The sequence below is a fragment of the Lepeophtheirus salmonis genome, chromosome 3, assembly GCF_016086655.4.
Source record: "Lepeophtheirus salmonis chromosome 3, UVic_Lsal_1.4, whole genome shotgun sequence".
NCBI lineage: Eukaryota > Metazoa > Arthropoda > Copepoda > Siphonostomatoida > Caligidae > Lepeophtheirus > Lepeophtheirus salmonis.
The window spans coordinates 18,406,547-18,429,929 of record NC_052133.2 but is presented as its reverse complement, the minus strand read 5'-3'; the positions used below and the strand labels follow the sequence as shown (position 1 = coordinate 18,429,929).

The window sequence follows — 23,383 nt, the reverse complement described above, 5'->3', positions numbered from 1 at the left end:
CCTTTCCATATGTACCCTTTGTATACTACATATATGTAAATAAAAATATATCAGACCTTTGAAAAAGAAAATGATAATAATTGGGCTTCTATAAAGTAAAAAGAAAAAAAATATATAAATTTTTGTATCTTTCTCCTCTTCCCCGGCCGGCTTTCTCTACCATTTTATAAATGTGTTCCATACACACACATAAGAGATGCCCGTTTCTTGAAGGAAAAAAATGATATTAAAAAATGTTGAAGAGAAAAAAATATTTATCCTCAAAATTCTTTAGTGCGAAAATATCTGTATCATAGATATTATCACCATAGACTCACCGAACAAGGAAATATCATTTCCCCGGTTATTAATTCATTTTTTGTGTGCTTTTAAAATCTTCAATATATGTGTGGAATATATAAAAAATAAGAAAAAGGTTTTGTTATTTGTGGAAGCTTGTGATTGTGTTGTAATTAATGGACTCAGTAGATACATAACAATTCGTTACTGTAATAATACAGTGATATCGTATATAGCAGAAATACTACAAATAAGAGGTGAGATCCTTTTTCAATATAATATAAATATAAATTTTTAAAGATAAAAGAATGTTGCAGCATAAAAATATTGATGATATATTATGATAATGTGTTGAAGAAAATTGATAAAAGCTTATTTAAGGTTGGGGAAAATCATTTATTTATCTTTAGCTATATTTGTACAAGTATAACATTCGTTCATGAATTTATTCAAGCAAATACTCATTAGTAAATCCTAAGGGATAAAATAAGGCTTACCCTTGATTAAGCATTTTTTTAAATAAATGAAAATATTCTGCATTTATCCATGAGGCTTAAAAAGTTATATTTGCCAAAATATAATTACATTTTTTTCTTTCATGTGGATGTTTTTAGTGTAACAGACAAACAACCTTATAACTTTAAAAAAATGCACTTTTTGAAACAACAATGGTTCTTAAAAAAAAGCTTTTGAAGAGTATGTAAATTATTATTTAAAATTATTTACGAACGGACATCTAGAAGGGAAAGTTTTTCAAAGTGGGGTTTTAATCAATTCAGTTTAAGTATGTTAAATTCAATTGGATTAAAGATGGGGATAAAATAATATCACGCAATCTCTCATTTATAAAAGGTATTTCATATTGTACATATTTATATCACTGAAGTACATATTTGAATACATAATAATTATAATATGTAATAAACATAAACTATAAATATATTTAATTCATCAAAATATTTTTTTAGATAAATTATGGTTTAATATTAATTATAGTTAACCTTTCAATGGACAGCCCTGTTGAACTTCGATGATATTATTCTTGCTGTAGAGTTTTTTTAATCCCAAATTGTATCCTGGATTTTTTGATTATACTTAAAGATCTTTCATCAGTGAAAAGTATGCTTACGTTTTCCCTAATATCTTTTAAAGTGTTATGGTTTAATTTGATTAGAATCTGATACTGATGTCATACGGTTTATTTTCAGAACAATTTAATACTTGTGTTAAGACTGAACACTGTAATTTTTAAAGCGGTCGACGAATTAATTTATTTAACATGAAAGATGAGTGTCTTAGACACATGTCTATTCAATATGGCCGCTCATGTTCTCCACTACCAACTCCACCAGGACTGGAACTTGCTGCATGACTTGGTGATGAAGCTCTGCTAGAGGTTGGCTTAGGCATTCTTTAGGACGGACTTCAGCTGGTCCTTGGACTTGTATCGGACTCCCGACAGCATCCCCTTTAAACGCCCAAACACTGCGTAGTCAAGCGGCGAACAATCAGGCGAGTGAGGCCTTTTTCTTAAGCTTGTTGAGAAGAACTTTCGACTTTGCAAGGTCTTTTTCCTTGCCTACAGGCTTGAGGGCTTGACGAGGGGTTCTCTTGTAGACCTCAAAGCCAAGATCTTTCTTAAATAGCCGGTCCATGGTCCTTCTGCTGACGTTGAACTCCCTGGAGAGGCCACTGACGGTGACCTTGCCTCTCTGGTTCTCGACATACTTTTTCACGGTAGCAACCATTTCGTCCAACCTTCGAGGCCTTGACTTAGATCTTGCAGTCGCCTCAGGAGTCCCTTTGCCTATCACGCTGTAAACGGTAGTGTGGCTGTAGTTTAGAACCTTGGCAATTTCAGTGGGAGTTTTTCCCTGCGCGGAAAGTTCCAAAATTGCGACTATTTATAACTAGTACAGACCCAAACCTCATAGCATAAAGCGGTTTCAACTCAATAAAATTACGAATATGTGCATGGCGTAAATTTATTGGCGTGTTCAGTTTTAGAAGCGCACACCTGTATAAAAGTAAAATACTGCTCCATAAAAATAAAGTTAAATATGAGAGGCTTATTTTTGTCCTTTTCATGATTTAAATTCTTCTCACTTATAAATAACTCCATTCCGAAGCATATGCTATAGTTTTCGAGTAGCTAATTAGCTCGTGCAATTTAGTGAATATCCCATTCAGAATGATCAATTTAGATAAAAGATAAAAAATTGTAAGGCTATCTATAAATAAGGTATTGATAAAAAAGTTTTTTTTTTAAATTCTTTAAAGCATTTACAACAGTTATAATATATTTTTTATTTCAATTAAAAAGTAGAAGGAGAGTAACTAGTTGACAGAAATACTACTTTTTGATTTAATATTTATTTAGTGAATATGATATTGAGACGTCATTTTTTGCAAAGTTCAAAATAATTATCGACTTTTGGTAGCAACTTTATATCATTGTGAATGATATTTTAGTGTTTGTTTTTTATTGCAGCATTGACAAAGAAGTTGAAAAGGTTTCACTTATCGAAAACTAATATTTGAAAAAATTGTATATATCAGAATTATTGAAACAATGTTTAGTTTAAAAAATATGTATAGTATTGGACTGGTGATACTGTGATAATTTTCAACCTATCATTATTCAAACAATAATTTGCTACAGGTCTCAACTCAAAACAAGTTAGATTTTTTTTTTCCTTTTTGATACATATAAGATCCGATAGAAAAGAAAAAGTTATTTTCTTATTCTGAATTTAATTTTCCAATTCATTTTTTATTATGTTGACAATGTATAGTGCCTTTTATGTATTAGTTATCATTGTGTACCTTTTAATGTTTTATGTATTCCAGTCTATACATTTTTACATGTCCACTCTCTTTCTACCTTGGGTTGGGTCACTTCTCTGTATTTTAGCTTTATGTATTTTAGTCGTGTATTTAAGTGCATCCATAAAATTTACTCTTTTTAAACCATACCTCGTCCGGAGTCACCTCTTTTATATTCATTTTACCCATTGGGCTGGCGACAAGACAGAATATTAATATATTAATTGTATCTTTAGTTAAGAACACAACATTTGAAGAAGAAAAAGTTTTTTTTCGAATTTTATAAAATACAAGTAGCTTAAGTATTTAGTGAAATATTGTTGTTTTGACGTCAAAAGTATGCCCATGCAGGTTAAAGTTACTTGGGACATCCTAACTCTTATAAAAAAGAAGCCGTTATTTGCTAATTCTAAATTCAATTTTCATATATACGTATTTTTATATTGGTGCACATTTCCAGAACGTATTTTGTTTATATCAGCCATTTTCCATTGTTAGTTTGTTTTTGATAGATACAAAAAATTACTCATATTTTGGTATGCTCTGTGATTTTTAACAATTAAAAAAAATAGAAAGAAATTTATAAATATTTGGAGAAATTCTTTTGATTTTTTTAAAAATATTGTTCATTCTTTTGAAATAATTATTTTATTCAAAATATTAAGAGTGTGTATACCCCAAGTTACATGTTGATCTAACCTGCATGTGCCAACTTGTCTATCAGCAACTTTTGGACTTCAAACGTTAATATCTTCCTAAGTACTTAACCAATTAACATCACTCAACTTCTGAATTAATCAAAAACAATAATGAATATAGCAAATAATAATTAAATATCAGAAGCAAAAAAATTATGAAAAAGTTACTCAAAGGTTGTAAGTTCAAAAATATGTTAAAGCATTGGATTGGGTATACAAAATACTTTTAAAAAGTTGTAGCAAATACCCCACAAATAGATGGTTACTCCATGAAAGTGTTGAAGCTCAAGTTGTAAAAAAACTTGGCAGAAAATGTCAACTTACTCACGTCTCTTCTCTTCTCACATTCATTTTTTTGACTCTCTTTGTAGAAATCAAATGATCCAAACAATATCTAACTTTCAATTATATTTTTTTAAAGATGGTTATGTATGCATATATGCTGTAAGCAAGGCATATAAAACGAGTTGCATATACCATGTATTTTTTATATAAGTTGTTTCTTCGGTTTAATGTCTTGAAATGATGAGAATCTCCTTTTTAAAGTAGCTTGTTTGTTACATTATACATACATCCACAAACAAAATATATATCTTGAACATAAATATATATTTTTTTCAAGTCTTTGTTATATTCCCGATTTTCTTTTCAATTTGCTATTTTTACGAATGATTTAATCTTTGTTCTATTTTTTAAGCGTCTTATTCTTCCTTTACCACATCAAAATAATACACACATATTAATATATATATATATATATATTTGTAATGCTTGCAATAAAAATAAAACAATCACTGAAGAATAAATAATGCCGAAATGCTTGATTTAGAGTCCAAATTAATGAATAAATATATGCTTACATTTAAAGCATATATTCCATTTATATCTTTATATTACAAACAGTAGAGCTAAATAGTCAACTTGATTCTATGAAAAATGGTTTCATATATACATAAGACTTTTTTCAATATATTTTCCTTCAAATTGGATTATATGAGCACTAGAACATTCAAAATTATTATATCAACTAAGTAAAGTATTATTACATTTTTATTGTTCATTTACTATCCCTTACAACTACCTAAAAATAACTTTCCAAGGATTTTTAAGTAAATTCATCATTACAATGTATATCAATACACAGTTTAAGGATTTTTAGCTCTGTATCTTATCCATTATTTATAAAAAAATTGGTTTTTTAGAATACAATAGCAATCAAAGGCTTGATTTTTAGTGAAAGAAAAAATATTCAAAAATTGATGAACTTATAAATTAATTTGCAAATTAAAAATTACATTTTCAATTTATTGAAAAGTTTTATGTTTTATTCCTTTTCTTTTCTATTTTACTAGTTTTTTTTTTGTTTTTTTTTTGTATTTCAAAATTCAGTGTCAATTATTACTCAAATTTCTATGTATATCACGTCGTTATCTTTATTGTATCATGCAGGCTCATGTGTAGCCTTTCCTCCAAAAAAAAAAAAGAACCAGAAAAAAGGCCCAAATTATCTAGAAGATAGACAAATAAGTAAATACTACCAATTTTATTTATATTTTATATACTTGCAGACTATCACTGTCTTATTATTTCTTCACTTTTTTAAAAATAAATTAAGTATTATTAAAAGCTACGTAGTATTTTATTCGATATTGTATTATAATATTGCTTAGTAATATTTTATCAAAAGAGTAGTTACGATAAGTTATTATATTATTTCTATCAAAAAATAGCCAAAATTTATTCATAGAAATACTAAAATAGCCAATATATATATTATATAAATAACGAGGGATCAACAAGAAATCGTATTCCTGTTCTTTTGGAAACAGAGCATTTGTATAGAATAACTTATTATTTTGTGTATTTATGAAAAATAATAAATTATGAAATAGATTTACGTATCAAGGTGAAGAGGGAATCGACAGCTGACAACAAAATACATAGGATATTTTTGTGTTATCCAGATAACGCCGTGATATTCATGAAACAATTAAAAACTTTTACCACCATTTTTTCCAAATAGTTACAAATAATTTAGGAGTAATAAAAAACAATTATTTGACTCAGCTAACATTATTCAGTTCATATTCATAACAATACCTGAACGGGATACTTAACTAATTAAAAATATTTAACTAATAAATGAACCACATAGGATTACATTTTCATAAATTAAAGAGTGTTTAAGAATTGAATCCAATACTTGAATTGAAAAAAATAAAAATAATAACAATACACAAATAAATTGTTCTCATAGAAGGTAAATTCAGAAAATAGTGTTATAGCTCAGAAGTATGTTTACTCATCATTTTCAATAAATAACAACCTAAGCAGTATTAATTGTCAGTTATTCCAGGGAGTAAGAATGGAAGTGTATTGTTTGAATTAGCAATAACTTTATTATTTACATCCTATTCTTTTAATATACTTTTTATTTCTATGTACAGTTTGACTGGAATACACAAGGTAAATAATTAAATAAGAAACTATTAAAGAACTAAAAAATTTTGAATTTATTCAACGGTACTGGAAATTTAGTTTGTGGTTAAGGAATGTTAATATGAGGAAACGATGGGTCCATTCGAGTATTGCTCAAAATTTATATTCATATTTTAAATTGACATATTTCATTTCGATACTGACATTTATGTACTAGTTAAATCAAGAATGCTATGACATTGTGTGTGAGACGGACCTTTCACATTGACCTCTTACTTTATAATGGCCTCTTAATTGGACCAATATAATCTTCCTCCCTAGTTAGATCAATGTCGAGTTATTACTTTTGCCATAATCCTGTTGATTAAAAGACAAAAAAACTAACAAAAAAATTAAAAACAGAGACAAAAACCCAACTTCCGTTCAACTTTGTTGTGGAGATAATTACGTATGTAATCAACTAAATTTGTAAATTTTTTAAAATAAACTTAGTAAATGGGTGTTATGGTCAATTTACATAATTTTTTATGTTTATTTTGGCTTGGAGTAATGTCATTATAAGAGCTACTTTCTCTTAAATTTAAGAAAATTTTACGGGTATGTATATCTCCTATGGTTTCCAAATCTAAATCCAATGTAAAACAATTGAAAAATCCTTCCTCTAAAAATAAGTAAAAAAAAAAATTTATTTTTGAAAATTATACTTTACTCCTTTTTGTTATATATACTCAAAGTTCCTTTGAAGAACTTTCTTTCTTCATGAATAACTATGTTACTCCAAGAGTATTTGACTGAATTATTTTGTTCTTTCCGATAATATATTCACCTTGCGGATAAATATATTTTATGTTTTATGAAGTTTTTTGTAATTCAATTTGAAATAGTTCTCTGAACATATTACAAATAAATAATTCTAGACAACAAAAGAAAATCTTTCAAGCTTCATATCTAACTTGTATAATAATTGATAAGATAATTAGGAATTTGTAAATAGTTTTTTCTTATTCCACCTGGTTTTTGAAAGTTTAAAATTAGAATTTTGGAGTAATTTAGCTCTTGAGAAAATACAATTGAAAAATTAAAAAATACCCTTTTTAAATGTATTTATGAGATAAAGATAAAAACTCCGTTAATCCGTTTTTTAAGACAAATAAGTTTACTTGAAGTTTAAATAATTAATCTTTAATTTAAAAACAAGTATTATGTTTTAAATAGGTCTTGTTAAGAAAAAATATTGATTTGTTATCAAATGCAGTGCGACAAAAATAATTCAAGTTTGTGATAGTAGTATTAGGTGAAACTTCATTGTTTACGTATAAATATTTTTATTTAAATTAGAAGTCAAAAATAGTTATTCAACCACAAACAAATATTTAATAACTCAGATCTACTTTTGTTTTCTTCTTTTATTATTAAGTTGAATGTCTTCAATTTAAAATAAAACTATTAGACACATTTTTTTGTTGACTACAAAATATAGTTACCCTTTATTTTCATACAGGGGTGGGCAGAAGTTTTCGGAATATATTTAATTACTTAATGTTTTAAATCTAGTACGTTTAACTTGCTTAGCTCTAACGTCACCTGAAAATACTGTACGTATTAAACAACTTTTGTTTAATAGTTAATCTATTCTGTTTCACCTCGAAGCAGCAAAATGACAAACGTTAAGACATTCCATAATTATTTGAAGCCGTCAACGATACTAAGTTAATCATGAAAGTCACAAAACATGTCAGGAGCACCAATTATAATATTAACAAGCGACTGAAAATGGGCCAGTTTAGAAATATACTCACATATGTCTGCTATTGATTGAATATATTTAGAGATTATATAAATATAAATAATTTCTTTGAAAGTAATTGTTAATTAATTTCACCAGTTTTTTTTTCTCCATATATATATATCATAAATATATGTAGATTGATTAATCATATTAATCATCACTCAATATACAATTTTTTTTGTCATACTTTACCATTCTTTAAATTAATTTCCAAATACAAAGTGGCTGATTTGTTAAAATTTTGAATATAATTAAACTTTTCGTACATGAATGTTAGTACATATATATTTTTATACAAACTGGTTACAAGAAATCCAAAAAATGGACTGACCACCTCCTGGCTGGGCTCTAAAGGCCATAAAAGCAAATCCTGTCATCTCAATGGCTGCTCATGCTAAGAGGAGGTCTCTCAGTAGTCAGGCTCATCAAGATTGATATTGTGTTGAAGTGTTACATTAGGGTATACTGTCACCTTCTCACCACGATAATGAAGGACATCACGTTACAATGAGGCAAGAAACTACGCCAAATGTGTAAATCATTTCTAAGCATCATAAAGCTATTCCGTGATCAGTCAAAATTCACCTTTGACGCTGCCTACAACTCAAAGAATGACCGATGGCTAGCAAAGGACAGAGGTGATGTTTCTTCTGGGATTAGGTTACGGGATTGGGTTTGGCTTGATCAGCAGTGACGGAATTGTGAATCTGCCTCACATTTTTGACAACAGTCACAAGATGATCTCCTCAGAGTACTTGTACCTTCTTAAGAATGTTGTGGTGCAATGGCTGGAAACCATATACGATTCAAATACAAGGTTCATGTTGAGTCAATACTCAACGCTGCGTTGTATTGCCGAAACTTTCATGCATCACCTCGACAGCCAGTTCCACATCGTTTCAAAGCTGATGAGTGGTTTTACAACAGCCTTTTACCTGTGTGATTTTTAGTTGTAGTCAGAGCTGAGAAGAAATGTAAACGAAAATCTCCATAGCTCCTTGAGATTTCTGAAACTTTCTATGAAGAGGAACATATCCTTGTTCAACAAGAATGATGTAATCAAGACCTTTTAAGCCTTTAAGTACGTTTATAGTTGGTTGGTGGTCAATGTTGAGAGTGATCCTATAGAATGATACAACAGCTCATTGCTTCATTTAAATTTCATATGTTTGAAATTTTATCTTAAATTGCCATCTATTATTATTTAAAATTACTTGAAAATATTGTCCAGATTCTCTTTTCCACTCCTGAAAATGAATACATAACCTTAGGAACAAATATATATACATACAAACAAAAGTACCTGAATTATATTAAAAGAAAACTCATAAAGTTTTTTTATTCCGTCTTTCTAAATATATTTTTCTTTTGAAGAATTTCCATTCTTTTTTATTTCCTTTTCTCCTTGTTCTTCTAAAGATGAAAACCATATTTTTTTTCTCTCTTCAAAACTAATACTTAAGTCACAATTAATTTTTTTTCAAAAACATCTCTATTTCAAAAGTAAAATGAAAAAGTTTTTGTCATATCAGAAATATACATATGTTGTAAAAAACACATACTGGAAACAGTTTTTTTTTTATTCATTGTTGCTGTTATTCAACAGTTTGTACAAGAATATATATGTACTAACATTCATATATGAAAAGTTTAATTATATTCAAAGTTCTAACAAATCAGCCGCTTTGTATTTGAAAATTAATTTAAAGTATTACAAAAAAAATGTATTTTGAGTAATGATTAATCAATTTACATATATAAATGTATTTCAATATGAAAAAAAATAACTGATAAAGTTAATTTACTATTCATTTCAATAAAATTATTTAATTTTATTTAAATATTCAATCTATAGGAGGCATATGTGAGTATATTTCTAAACGTCTAAGTCAAACCAGCTGAAAATACTTAACCCAAATACATAGATGTTGTAATTATCACGGGTTTTATCTCCTTATCAGATAAAAATAACCACATTTATTGTTTTTATTTAAGCTCTAGAGCATGAAAAAGATCTTTAAAATTTTTATTTTATGTCGATTTGTTCTTAAAGCATTTTATTAAAAATAATTCTTTAGGAAAATTAAATTTAAATTGAGTAAAGGCAATTATTCGACTAAATGCAATAAGTAATTAAAAAATTTTAGAGGTAGGAAAAGTTTAGTTATATAGTTACTTCATGTCGAAATATGGCTCTGAATCGAAATCATATTCAAAAAGGCGATTTTAAAAGTCAAACTTACTGCTTTTGAAAATTTTATCGATCATTTTGTCTGTTTTATGACTTAAATGATACGAAACAATTTTAGTTTTAGCTGTTGTATAGTGTAATTATGTCATTTAAAAAAACATATAATTTTACAAATTTGGCAAGTTTTCATTGAAATCTTAAAATAAACCTTTTATACCATATAATTTTTGCCATAAGTATTGATTTTAGTACCTCATCTGTTTTCAAGTATTTTTATTTACATATGTATATATATATAGGTATTAGTTGTTCGTTTTTGGGAACCTTAGATCCAGTTTTCAAGTAAAATGTATCATTTTATTATTTTATAATTTATTTTAAATTGAATCATATGACTTAACAACCAATTCTAAAATAAAATGGATTATCTTCTAAACTAATCATCCCAATAAAAAGCAAGCCCAAATTAAAGCTAAATCAACTTTTTTTTATTAGTTTTCAATGTAATTCACTTTATCGTGAATAACAGCTCGATTTCCCCTTGGAACTAGGAGCAGGCATTCATCACAAATTCTATTGGCAGGTTCCATAATTCCTCCTTGATATCAATTTAGAATTTGTGATTTGTCAAATTGACTGTTCTTCTTACACCCTCTCAACTGAGCCCCACATAATAGAGTCCTTGTGTTTGAGCTCCTTGGGGTTAAACTTGGAGGCGGAACCCTTTTGTAGAACATAGTCAAAAAAATATTAAAACCTATCCAAAGTTGTCATAATGCCTCTGCCAGTTCCTTCCAGACTCTCCAGACAAAGGAACAAGTTACAGATATTTGCAATCTCAACATTGACACTCTGCCTTTTACAAAATTGTGGAAGAAATTCTTCGTTGATCAATGCCATTTCTTTTAAACTGACATCAAACACTCTTGACTAGCCAGCTAAACAATAAACAACGTCCTGCCTGCATATGCACTCAAAATTCGTTGTTAAACAACGATCGCATGCTCTATAATCAACAATAAATTATTTTGCTCATCACTTAATATTTTGTTACGGGTTGGGGTAGGTTAAGAAATTAAAAAAAGATTTTTTCGATCATACTAACAATAAATAACATAAAAATTCAAAATATGTGGATAAGACAAGCTTAAAATTTTTTTTTTCCCATTTAAATGTAAAAATTACCCTAACTTTTTTAGGTAATTCAAAAATAAGTTTAATGGAATTGCACTCAGAGACAACTCTTCCTGGAAATGAGAAACTTTATTGTATATATATATATAAACCAACATATTCTTAACCACAATGCCAAAATGAAGGAATAAAAAGTTCGTTTTTAAATCGAGGCTTATCATGATAATTTTTTTCTCCACATTCATAAAATATATTTTTTATATATATTTGGAACACTGCCCAATAAATAATTAGATTAAACGTATGTGTATGTTTATAATTATTAAACACATGCAAAAAAAAAAAAAAAAAAGCAGATGGTTGTTCAATATTTATAATGATTGTATATAATATGTAAACATAACTACGATATGCTTATATTTTTATTGTAACTTCTTAGGAGAAGAATTTTATATGTATAAGAAAATCAATACTTTTTACTTATTGGTTTACTTAGTTCATTTATTGTAATTGATGATACTGTTTTTCTTATTTTTTTAAGATTTTTACTTTTTTGAATGTATGTAGCATATTTATAACGTGAGAGAAATACCAAAAAGGGTTTGATCTAATTTTCAATTTTTGAGATTTATTACCTTAGCATATTTGTTATAAACTGCAACAATTAATTTACAGATTAATAAAGCAAAGGTTATATATATGTAATTCTGTTTGTTTATTTGAAGAATACATATATATAGTGTCCCTGATATAGATCATACAGAATATATGTTAAGGTTGTGTATATGTCAAGGGTTGCAACTTTTAAACTTGAACATCCATTTCAGCCTTCATGCCTCGGAAATGAAAACACTGAGAGCTGCAAATATTTTTGGACATCTAAAATGAAGCTAACAAATACATATTGATTCAATTTTTCTTTCAATGTTTACTTTGAGGTTTAATCTTAAAACTCTTGAAAAAGGTTTAAGGTGTGAAAATATTATTTGAAGTATTAAACTTAGAATCAAGGTGGAAACAATAGTATGCAAAGTTTTTAATAATACTTTTTTTACCATTCCCAAATAAATTATGACCTTAAATAATTTTAACCGTTTTATTTTTAAGATGCTCAAATTTGGTAATTTTAAAAGACGTGTAATACCAAGTTTGAGCTTAAAATTATCGCCCATCTTACAAATAAAGCAATTTTATCATAACTTTGACTTTTTGCTGCCCGATTTACTGAATTTAGTATGTTCATTCATATATATTTAATGGTAACCTAAATACCTAATACACATAGTGATCATCATTATAAGTTATGCATACATTTGATTCAGTTTAGAAACTTGTATATATGCCATTAAATAGGATTACATCCCTAGAATTGTTGAATTGTCTATGATAAACATATTTACTTTTGGTAAAATATTATTTTTTTGTCTAATGATATCGTGTTCAAGTAATTGAGAAGAAGGCCTGCTAAGTCATCCATAATATTATCAGATAAAATTTTTTATATTTTCCTGATCAATTATGATTATTTTCATGACTACTTAGAGCAGGTCTCAGTACCTTTTTCTACACCCAGTATAGTTAAGGCTGTAAATACTAAACAATCTTTAGAATGCAAGTTTGGTTGAGTTTGCCAACCTGAACAAAACTTGCATGCTTTGTTTTTTGTATGTTTTTTGTCTTTTTTTTAGTCTATTATTTTCAATCTTGAGGAGATAACACCTAAGTAATGAGTAGCTACGTGTGGGGTACTCATGAAAAACGGAGAGCAAGAGACTGAGGATTTGTAGAATATACTATATTATAAAAGAGAAGTTTTTCTTCTTGTCGACCCCTAATTATTTTGGGAAATACCAGTTACTACCACTAATTTTTCTATACAATGATATTGTTCTGAAAATTAAAAAATAATAATTCGAAAATAATAATTTTTAAAGTCTATTTTTAATATATTCCTGGATAAAGAAGCAATAAATGTAAGGTTAAAATACTTTTAAACTTAAAAAAGAAAAAAAAATTGGCATTTTAAAAGTTTTTTTTCTCTCATTACTATTTATGTAAATATTGCTTTAATTCCATATAAAGTTTCCGGACTCACAGATTTTGTCAAACCCATGCCTATTTGCCTATTTCTTATTATTTTTAAAAGATCACCTTAAGCTTTCTTGGAAGTGAAACTACTATATATTTTATAACAATAAAACGAATGTACATCTCAAAAAATATATTTTTTTCTCAAAAGAACGTAATTTGATTTCATGCTGTGGCAGTGATTTAATAATTTAAACACCTTGTCAATGCTATTCTCAAGCTTTGTCCCATTAAAAAGAAGTCCTTTATTTGTAAGGAATCATCGAGATAAAAATATTGATATTACATAGTTATTGGCAAGGAACTTATGTAGAAATGATCTGCAGAAAAATAGAGTAACCTAATAAACCGTCCAAATTTAATTGTTTCAACACTCGTAAGCAATAATAAAAATGCTAGGATGGGTTACGTTAAAGACACTAAACAAGAGAAAAATAAACCTATAACTTTATAAAGTAATTTTGAAATTTATTGATCTCATTTAAGTTAGCTATGATAATTTTTTGTTAACTTTTTATTTCATATTTGTAAATATTAATTTTCTTGTATTTTGAATAGTTCTACATTTTAATGATAATATTTGAAGCATAATTTATCTGCCTTTTTGGTCAGATGGAGTTGCACCGATAGTATTTAAGTAGTCACTTTTGTACTCAATAAGAAATATTTTGAATTCGATATTGTTTGTACAATAATTTCATTCTTTTTAAGAAACTGGGTTTACAACTTGCGCATACTGATTTAAGAAGAAGTTTTTTTTTCATTCACGTTGTCTACTACAGAATGAGGAACCAAAACTTGCGGTAAAACTTAATAACGATTTTATCCCAGTTAGCTTTAGTTACGATGTTCTGTTACGTAATCAAACGACAGCTAAAACAAAAATAAACAAGTTTTGTTTTTACCACATGGATCGACTTGTGAAAATATCGTAGCCACAAAAATGCAACTCGATGGCGATCTCTTCTGCACCAGTATCAGTGACGAGAATTTTGGAGATATTATTAGCATATCCATCCTATAACATTAAGAATTCAATTACAGACCCAGAAGAGCCAAAACATATTCAGCAAGAATCAATTGACTTCTGGCCTGCCTCCAAGTGTACCTCCATCAGATACCAATCTGTTCACCGGGATTTCAAGAAGGAAAACATATCTAATGAAAAATATATCAAACTATAGTCTTTAAACATTCCGCAAATTGGTTTTGAGTTGTTTTTTACTTTATTCATTAAAAATATAGTTTTTTGTAATTAAGTAATGCTACTGTAAGTTTTAATTATTTTATTGGTTGTAGAGTGGATAATTTAACAGTTGAACTTTCATTTAATTTGCTAATGGATTAGTCTTTTACAATTTAAAAAAAGATGAAGATTACATTACGTACTACATAATTTAAACTATTAGATAATTAGATGTGATAATTATGGTATAACGCAACCTTTTTCTATAAACATAATGAAAAAACTTCAAAATCACGTTATAATTTGACAAATTTCTCAAAAAAAGTATGATTTAAAAAAGAAATATTATAGAATGGTTTGCAGCTAAGCAATAACTAGTTCTAGTCAAGACAATCAATGTTAAGAATTCTTTGTATTAAGGGAAATAGTAATCAAACACAATTTATTTCATTATAATTTATCATTTTGTGCGTTATCCTAAAATATATTTGTTATTGAAGAACTAAAAGGTTTAGATTAGTATGCAAATCTTCAGTTGACAAAATAATACAGTGTAAATTTTCATGAAAGTTGAATAAAAACTTTTTTTAAATTTACTTAAGTATAATAAAAAGTAACAATATTAATTTTCTAAAAACGAAATAATAATATCAATTTGTGGTTGTAAATTAAAGTTTCTAGTGTGATAAGAGACGTAAATACTTTGGTTACAAAATTTAATGGGAAACACCAAAATCCTAGTTTGTAAATAAAATATAATGTTACTCAATTTATAAAGATACTCATTTCTAAACATATTACATTGACATATGCACATATTTTTACTATTAATACCTCAAACTCGGGAAATCAACTTCTTTTGGGGTTTTTTCTCAACATTAATGATAATCGTTCTTAACTGAAAAATGATGATTATATGTTAATAATTCCAAATGTTATATTTATTATATACGACAAAGTATTGAAGTATAAGTAGAAGAATATTTGCTATAGTGTCGTCACAATACTAATGTTTCCTATCGTACAACCAAAATTTATAATCGGTATTTGTATACTTATCTTACTAAAAAAATTGAATACACAAATGTTGTAAAATACCCTCACATGGGCAACCACAAGATTTTTGTTTAAGATAGGGTGTAGATGGCATGTTTATGAATTAGATGACATTGTAAAACTATAAAACAAGATTAAATATATTAACAGTATGATTGAGATACGTAACTCAAATCAGTGTCCTTTTATAGATAAAATGAGGGCTCTAAATATATATAATAATAAAAAACAATTTGAAAGATCATACAAAAGGTCAAACAATGTTCCTAAATCCAATCTTTTGACAATTACAATACATCAGGAATGATTGTTAATTTATAAGGATTTTTTTTGACGGAGCAATGTGCTCTATTGATTACCCATTCCAGTTTGAAATATAAAAGTCACTCTAAATAGAGTTTCTAAGAATGATAACCTTCAAAAAAAGTTGTATCTCATTGTTTAGTCCTTGATTTTGACAAATATGTTGTATGTATTATACAAGTTGCACCTTTATTCTTTTGTGGAAAAATATAGAATGAAATAATAATTATAACAATAGACTCTCTCAATATTTGAGAGATCCATCTTCAAATATGTTAACGATAAATAAGTAAAATTTGTTCCTCAAAAACATTATTGTCATAGCCAACTTCATTGATAATTAAGGTATTTTTCCCCTCTCATCATACTCAGTCATCAATCTATATTTTGATATGTTTAGTATTATGTCTTTTGTATGTCTTCATATCTTCAAAATCTAAGTACATGTGTGTATTTTGTAAGTATATGAAAACAAAGATGGATGAGCACACAGTAAGTTATTATTCCATAAATAAATATTAACAAAAAATATTCGTCTAATGATGTTAGTTGGAAGAATATATTTATGAACAAAATAAATAAAAAGTAATTTCAATATTATTTCTCTTAAAAAGTCAATTATATTATAAAAAGTTTTGTTTCTAAATTATATAATATGTTATATTTTTTTATAATTAAATCGTTTTTTTTTTCAAGTTTATGTTTTATATTTTATTAAAAAGTTTAAAAAAGTTATCACACATGCATCAGTAATGAGAGTGATTTTTATAAAATAATTTTCAAAATGAACGAAACCAGATCAAATTAATGTCCTACTCAACCCCAAAATGTGATGTATTAACACAAAAACAAACTAGAACAAAAATCAATAATACGATAATTGTCTCATTGACTTTTTTAAATCAACTTTACATACACGACAATATTTCATAGACATATTTTAGTCAATTATAGACTTTGTGCCTTATTTTAATTTTCCCTTGCAAGAAACTATATCAACTTCTAATTTTTGAATTGTGGGAATTAAACTTTTCGTAATGTAAATACAATTTACAGTGTCGCAAAAAATGAATAATAATAATTTGAAGACGATAATTTGTCAAAGAATACGAATGTAATCAAAAATAAAGTTTGAACTATATTGTTCTAAATTTCAAAATATTTCCCAAATAAACATAAGCAAAATAGTTTTTTTACATTTCAAGGGTTACTTAAAAGACTAAATAGTTGTTTGGAATTCGAATCTAATCGAATTCAATCTCATTATTTTCTGTTCTTTCTGCCTACTCAAAAAATCAGGACGTTTTATTAAATTAGCTTCAAACAGATATTGGATGAAAAAAATATACATAATTCCGACTTTGCAACTATTAATCTATTTTTAATCTTTGTTTCTACTCCTTTTCCAACAACGACTTACACTTATGACAAATCTTTAGCATTAATTTCCTTTATTCATGATCACACACACACTTGTGGTTACACCATATACTTCGTTGTTATATCCCTCAGAATGAATGAATAAGGATAACACCTTCATATAAAAAACACACGTTAACAGACTAAAAAAACTCGCATACTAAAAAAGAATTTGGATTTACAGCCTGAGAAATGAACATAAATCCTCAAATATTACAGTTAAGGGTTCTTGATTATATAATATTTATTTATTTATTCAAAAAGCCAAACAATATCATTTGTGTTAGTTATATGATAGAATTAACCTCATACTTATCACACGAAAATTCCAGCTGAAATAAACTTCAACTCAGGTTTTTGTTTTTTATATGTCAATTATCCTAACAACATAATTAAAGAAATTGAACAAACATATTGATATTAAAAAAATGTTTCCTTAAAACAAAAATTTGTAACTTTTGACATAAATTTCCAACTTATAGAACTAATTACTGAAAGTAGGCCTAAGAAATATACATATAAAAAAACAAATGTATTTTTTTTCACATCTCAAACATAATTATCAACTTCTAATGCATTTTGCACTTTTACTTATTTGAATTTTAAAAGGCTTAGTTAAATCTTTATTTGATTTTTTTGGTATTTTGAATAAGTATTATCATCATTTTTCGAATTCTTTAAAAGACACTATTGATATCTTTGCGAGCCGAGACATTATCCCATCCATTTTTAATCACTTCAAGAGAGTTTATTATTGTTATACAAAAAAATTCCATTACTTTTATTAAATACATGACGTAACATCAATCAAGTGTCTTGATTATTTTGGAAATTATTTAATTAATTGATTATGTTGTAACCCATTTATAACGAGTAGATTGTTTGCATTTTATAAATAAATGAGAAGAAGAGAAACACTAAGAGATATTTATAAATATACTCTCTAATAATTTTCAGAGGAATATGAGATTGGGCGTACTTACTACCCCTCAAAGAGTTGTATCGAAAGTAACACAAACACAGGATATCACAAAAAAGTGCTGAATCACTTTTTAGAAATGATATATATATTGAAAGACGACCATTTTCAACCCTGCACCAATTACCAATGAACAATTTTCTCTCTCTTTTTATTTTTTCTAAAAGAGTTGTAGACTATATACATATTTTTGAAAAAAATGAACTAACACATAATAGCCTATTTTTCAATATTTTTTTTTATTGAAAAACCAAAAATAATAAATCATTTCATATAAAATCACTTTAATTTGCCAATACTTAGAATTAATAAATCCTCAAAAATATATAAAAGGCTTTTAAAAGAACTTTAATTGAATTGTTATAAAAGTGAAGTTGAAAAAATGAGCTCTTTTAATATATTCTAAAAAAAAATTTGAGTTAGAATAGGCATTAAGCCTGTTACAAAAAGCTTTGATTGAAACATGGATAAAATATATGTTCTAGAGAGCTAACGCTCATAAACCAAAACACAAATGAGCGTTATAAAATGGATATTCATTTGAAATAAATAACGGAAAATAGGGCTATGTATTTTAAAAAGGATTAAAACTAAAATATATTTCATTAATTTTATGATTTCACCAAAAGAAAAGTATTTTTTTATAGAATAAAGTTTTGCAGTTTATATTAATACACACTTAAAATAATATAGCTTAACAATTTAATTTTAGATTTTTTATATAAAAAAAGGACCAAAAAAAATGTTGATCTAAATTTACTGTTTCCTGTAGCTGTTGTTGGCCAGCATGTTTAGTTGATATTTTGATTTATACTCATTATTATAATTATTTTATTTTTAGCTTTATCTTGAATATTCTAAAAAATATATATTTGATTATTCATTTTTTTGACTCTGTTCATAAAAAAATATAAGTGAAATGAAATAATTATTATAATAAAGTGTACTTATATTTTATCAGTGCAACTCCATAGATATTAAATATAAATACAGAAGAAAAAAAAATCACATTTCTTAGAACAATTTTTAGCAAAATGACTCGTTTCTAAAAATAAAATTCCTTGACATTTATCCTTCTGATAGGACTATATAATCCAAGCATATTAGGACTGGTACTGTTCGGGGTTATACCATGGCTTGGTGTGGTACGTACGTTTTTACCTTATATGAAGTATGGCTTTACGTATATTCAGTATCGTTTAGGTCAATTCAGACCAACTTTAACTACTCCTGAAAAATAAGGAAATCATTTTACTAGGTTATTTCAATTTTTATGTGAGAGGTTGAGCGTTGTCTTTAAGTTAGTTGTGCAAATTTTAATTCAAGACAAGTGTTTACGATGGAAGATACCCGGAGGAACACTAATCATCGATTTGACTTGACTGAGACAAAGCCCAGTGTACATCAAGAATATGCTCGGTTGTCCAAAGAGCACAGTCGTCGACGTCTACAACCACTGTATGGAGGAGGTGGCATAAAAGAGAAAAGCTCACGAGTCCTGGTGTGATAAAAAACGAATTCCCAGATTCCTCGTAGCCCTAAAACGGTCTGTGAAGGGATCTCCTTTGACTCCAATTAATTTTCTTGCCAAAACCTTCAAGTAAATTGCACAACAGTCTCCAGAACTAAAGCACCGAAGGTTGAAGTCATACTGCCTCCACAAAAGAAATATCCTTACAGACAAAATGAAAGCCACCCAGGCTGCCCATGGAAGAAAATTGCTGAACAACTTGAAGTATCTTGGTAACCAAATCATTCTTTATACAGATGAGAACCAATTGACTGTCAACAGATAACACAGCATGCAGAACGATTGATGGTTGACCACAGAGTGAACTAATGTCCTCCACGTCTTTAAAGCCAAGTTTTTGGCCATCATCACGACCCTTGGGGTCATTAGGAGCAAAGACAGTATCATGTCTCCATCTTTTTTTAGGCAAAAGGGAGGGTGGGTGCCGACAGTAGGGGTAACTCCTTTATACCTAAGTGATACCTTGGATGAAAGCTGACACCTATGATGTCGAGCTCATGTTTCAACAAGACTTGCCCCTTTCACAAGGCCTCCAAGACCCAAAACTTTTTGAAAGAAGAGTAGGTTCTATTTTGGGACCCCCAGACTCGGGCGTCTAACTCCCCCAATACAAATTCCATTGATTACTTCTTCTAAAGGTATATAGAGAGGAATGTATTTTCCAATCCACACAACATCATCGAATCCTTGAAGGCCTCTATGATCAAGTACTGGGACAAAGCCTCTCCTACAGATGTGATCAAGATCTTTGAATTATTTAGGCTTCGTATTTAGCGAATGATTAAAAAAGATGGAGGACGATACATTGAAGGATTTTTTTTTATTGTATCATTAAAACTTGTAAATTTCGTTTCAAACCTTATTTCCTTCCTTTATGGATCAGAATGCAGTTAAAGTTGGTCTGGATTTACCTGAATGTCCCTGTATATAATCAAATATTAAATATTTTGATGTTATAAAATTTTGGTATTTTTTTTAATAAATAGATTTAGATAGTGAGATAAGATTTTAATACATACGCATCCCATTGTATAAGAAATATATATGTATGTGTTCGTATTTATAAAAACGAGATAATGACTTACAAATTGATAAATACATCACAGTTGACGAAAACCCATGGTATCGTGGAGGGATAATTTGAATAAAGTTACCAGCTTTTCCAAGTTAACTTGTCGATTCTTCTCAACGACAGGTCCATCAGTATCATGTGAAATACATTTTTAGACAGTATGCGAAGTTGTCATTGCCAATTAGTCTTGTTTTACCAGAAAATATAGAAAAGTTGAACTCTTTGCAAAAAAAAAATATATAAATATATATATTGAATGATAGGATATAGTATATTATAATATTTATATAACCGGAGTATATTTTATATTAAGTTGCTTTGTTTTTTAACAGAATTTAACTTTATTTGTCCACAATAGAAATCATTAAACAATAAAAAACTTGTAATACTACATTAATTTTATTTAAACATTTTGTTTACAAAATATCGATCCAGACGGTATACTATATAGCCCTAATATATATATTTATATACTTTACACCTGAACTTCATCTGTGATATATAAAAATGGGTTTGTAACTTTTCTTCAATTTTTTTGACATGGTTTGTTCGTATCTCAAGACACGACTGTACTTGTTGAAACAAACAGTCATTAAAAAGATTTTTACTTCTAAAGACAAAATATATAACCATTAAAAACCAATTTTTTTAATACTTAATACATAGTACTTACAATTTAAACATGCCATTGAAACATTACTTTAATGGGATTAATCTAATTATCAAATCAACAAACCCTTAAAGCTCTATTAGAAGAAGAAAAAAAAGACTTAATGATAACTCACAGGGACACAACGTTCATTTTAGATTTTTTTATTGCCTCCTTATGGTAATTGTCTTTAGGACAGAAAAGGAGACAATGATTATCAATTTAAGAAGATTCTTCGTATAAAATATGAGCGTACACAAACAAAAACTTTTTTCTGTATTTCTAACCACAATGAGGCATAATTATTAAATGTGAAAAAAGTAAATGATTTGGAAAGTCTTATATAATGAATTAAGGAGGATTGTGTAAAAAAGTTTATTCAAGGAAAAGTATGATTTCTCATACAATAACTTTCTTTTGTGTGTCTCATACATACATAGCCAAAAATTCAAAGTAATTTCATGAAAATAATATTATTAAATTTGTTTGAAATATGAGCTGCCGGTCTGCTATAAGAATTAATATATAGTAACTATAAAATTGAAATAATGTTACGAGAAGAGTAAAATAGCTGTCATGGAGTTTTACACTAAAAGGAAGGAAATTATCTCAAGTCCCACTCTGTATCTAGCAAGGCTATCGGCCTGAATTAGAGTGATATCAATCATCAGTTCTACTCTGAGTCTAACAAAGACTTGCACCTATAATCAGAGCATTAGTCCACTAAAGAAATCCTGAGTGGACTCCAACTCCTGCTTAGTTACTTATTTTGTGAGTATGCTCAATCACCCACTCAAGTAAAAATCTGTAAGCAGCCCTCATTTTTTGGCTCGTTCATGAGTATTTGAATTTTACATCTCTTTATGATTGCAATTAAATTCAATTTATTGCAAGTACAAGTATGCCGTACGATTTGTGACAACTCCTTATGCTTACAATTAAACAAAAATATTGCCAGTATAATTGGACCTTACCAATTGTTACAACCATACATAATTTGCAATATTTATTTGTCTTTTGGTGTGCCTTGAGTATAAAAAGCTTGGGAACCACTATCTTAGTGGACATGTATTTACAAGGTTTCGTGCACGATCATCCAGGTAAGCTGATAATTAGATTGAAATTGAACAAAATTTTCTCACGTTTTTTAACTGATGCTTGCTTGATATTTTAAGATTTAGTACTTAAAAATATAAGAAAATCTGGTTTCAGTTTGGAAAATTCGTTGACAAAAATTACATATTTATCTTCCAACGGTATTTTCATAAAGGAAGTAGCTGAGTGTGCCTCTTAGGAAACAAATACCTGAGTTTTCTTCGAGGGGCCAGCTACACGAAGACAAACTTGACAACCAAAGTAACAGAGAGTCACAGAAGCAGCATAGAAAAAAAGATTCTTACTTATCTTTAAACATGACTGTCTATACCTTCAATCTTATAAGCTTATAATCTTAAAGCCTATAACTCCTTACAATTCCTCCCCGTTACAATTTGTCCTGTGTCCGCCCGAACACTACCAATTACTTTATACTTAGATGTTCTCTTGTCAAAAATTAAAAATTAATGATTATGTCTTTGGAATATAAAAAAACTGCTCAGATTTCCAACTTGGAAAAATATTGTATTTGATTTATGTCATATTGTCTCCCATTCTAAATATAGTATAATTAGGAGTGTAAATACTGCCTAAATTGAGGTGAGAGTAAAAATCACACCACAGATAATCTTTTAAATAGTATGGTAAC

General features: G+C 27.9%; 1 protein-coding gene across 1 annotated transcript in view; it reads left to right on the top strand.

Annotated features, from left to right (window-relative positions):
- Positions 1-256: 256 nt before the first annotated feature.
- Positions 257-23,383, top strand: part of LOC121114002 (uncharacterized) — a 323,719-nt gene continuing 300,592 nt past the window's right edge. Inside the window, exon 1 of the mRNA XM_040707809.2 lies at positions 257-536. The gene's annotated coding sequence lies outside the window, so the exon portion shown is untranslated. The remainder of the gene's footprint in view (positions 537-23,383) is intronic.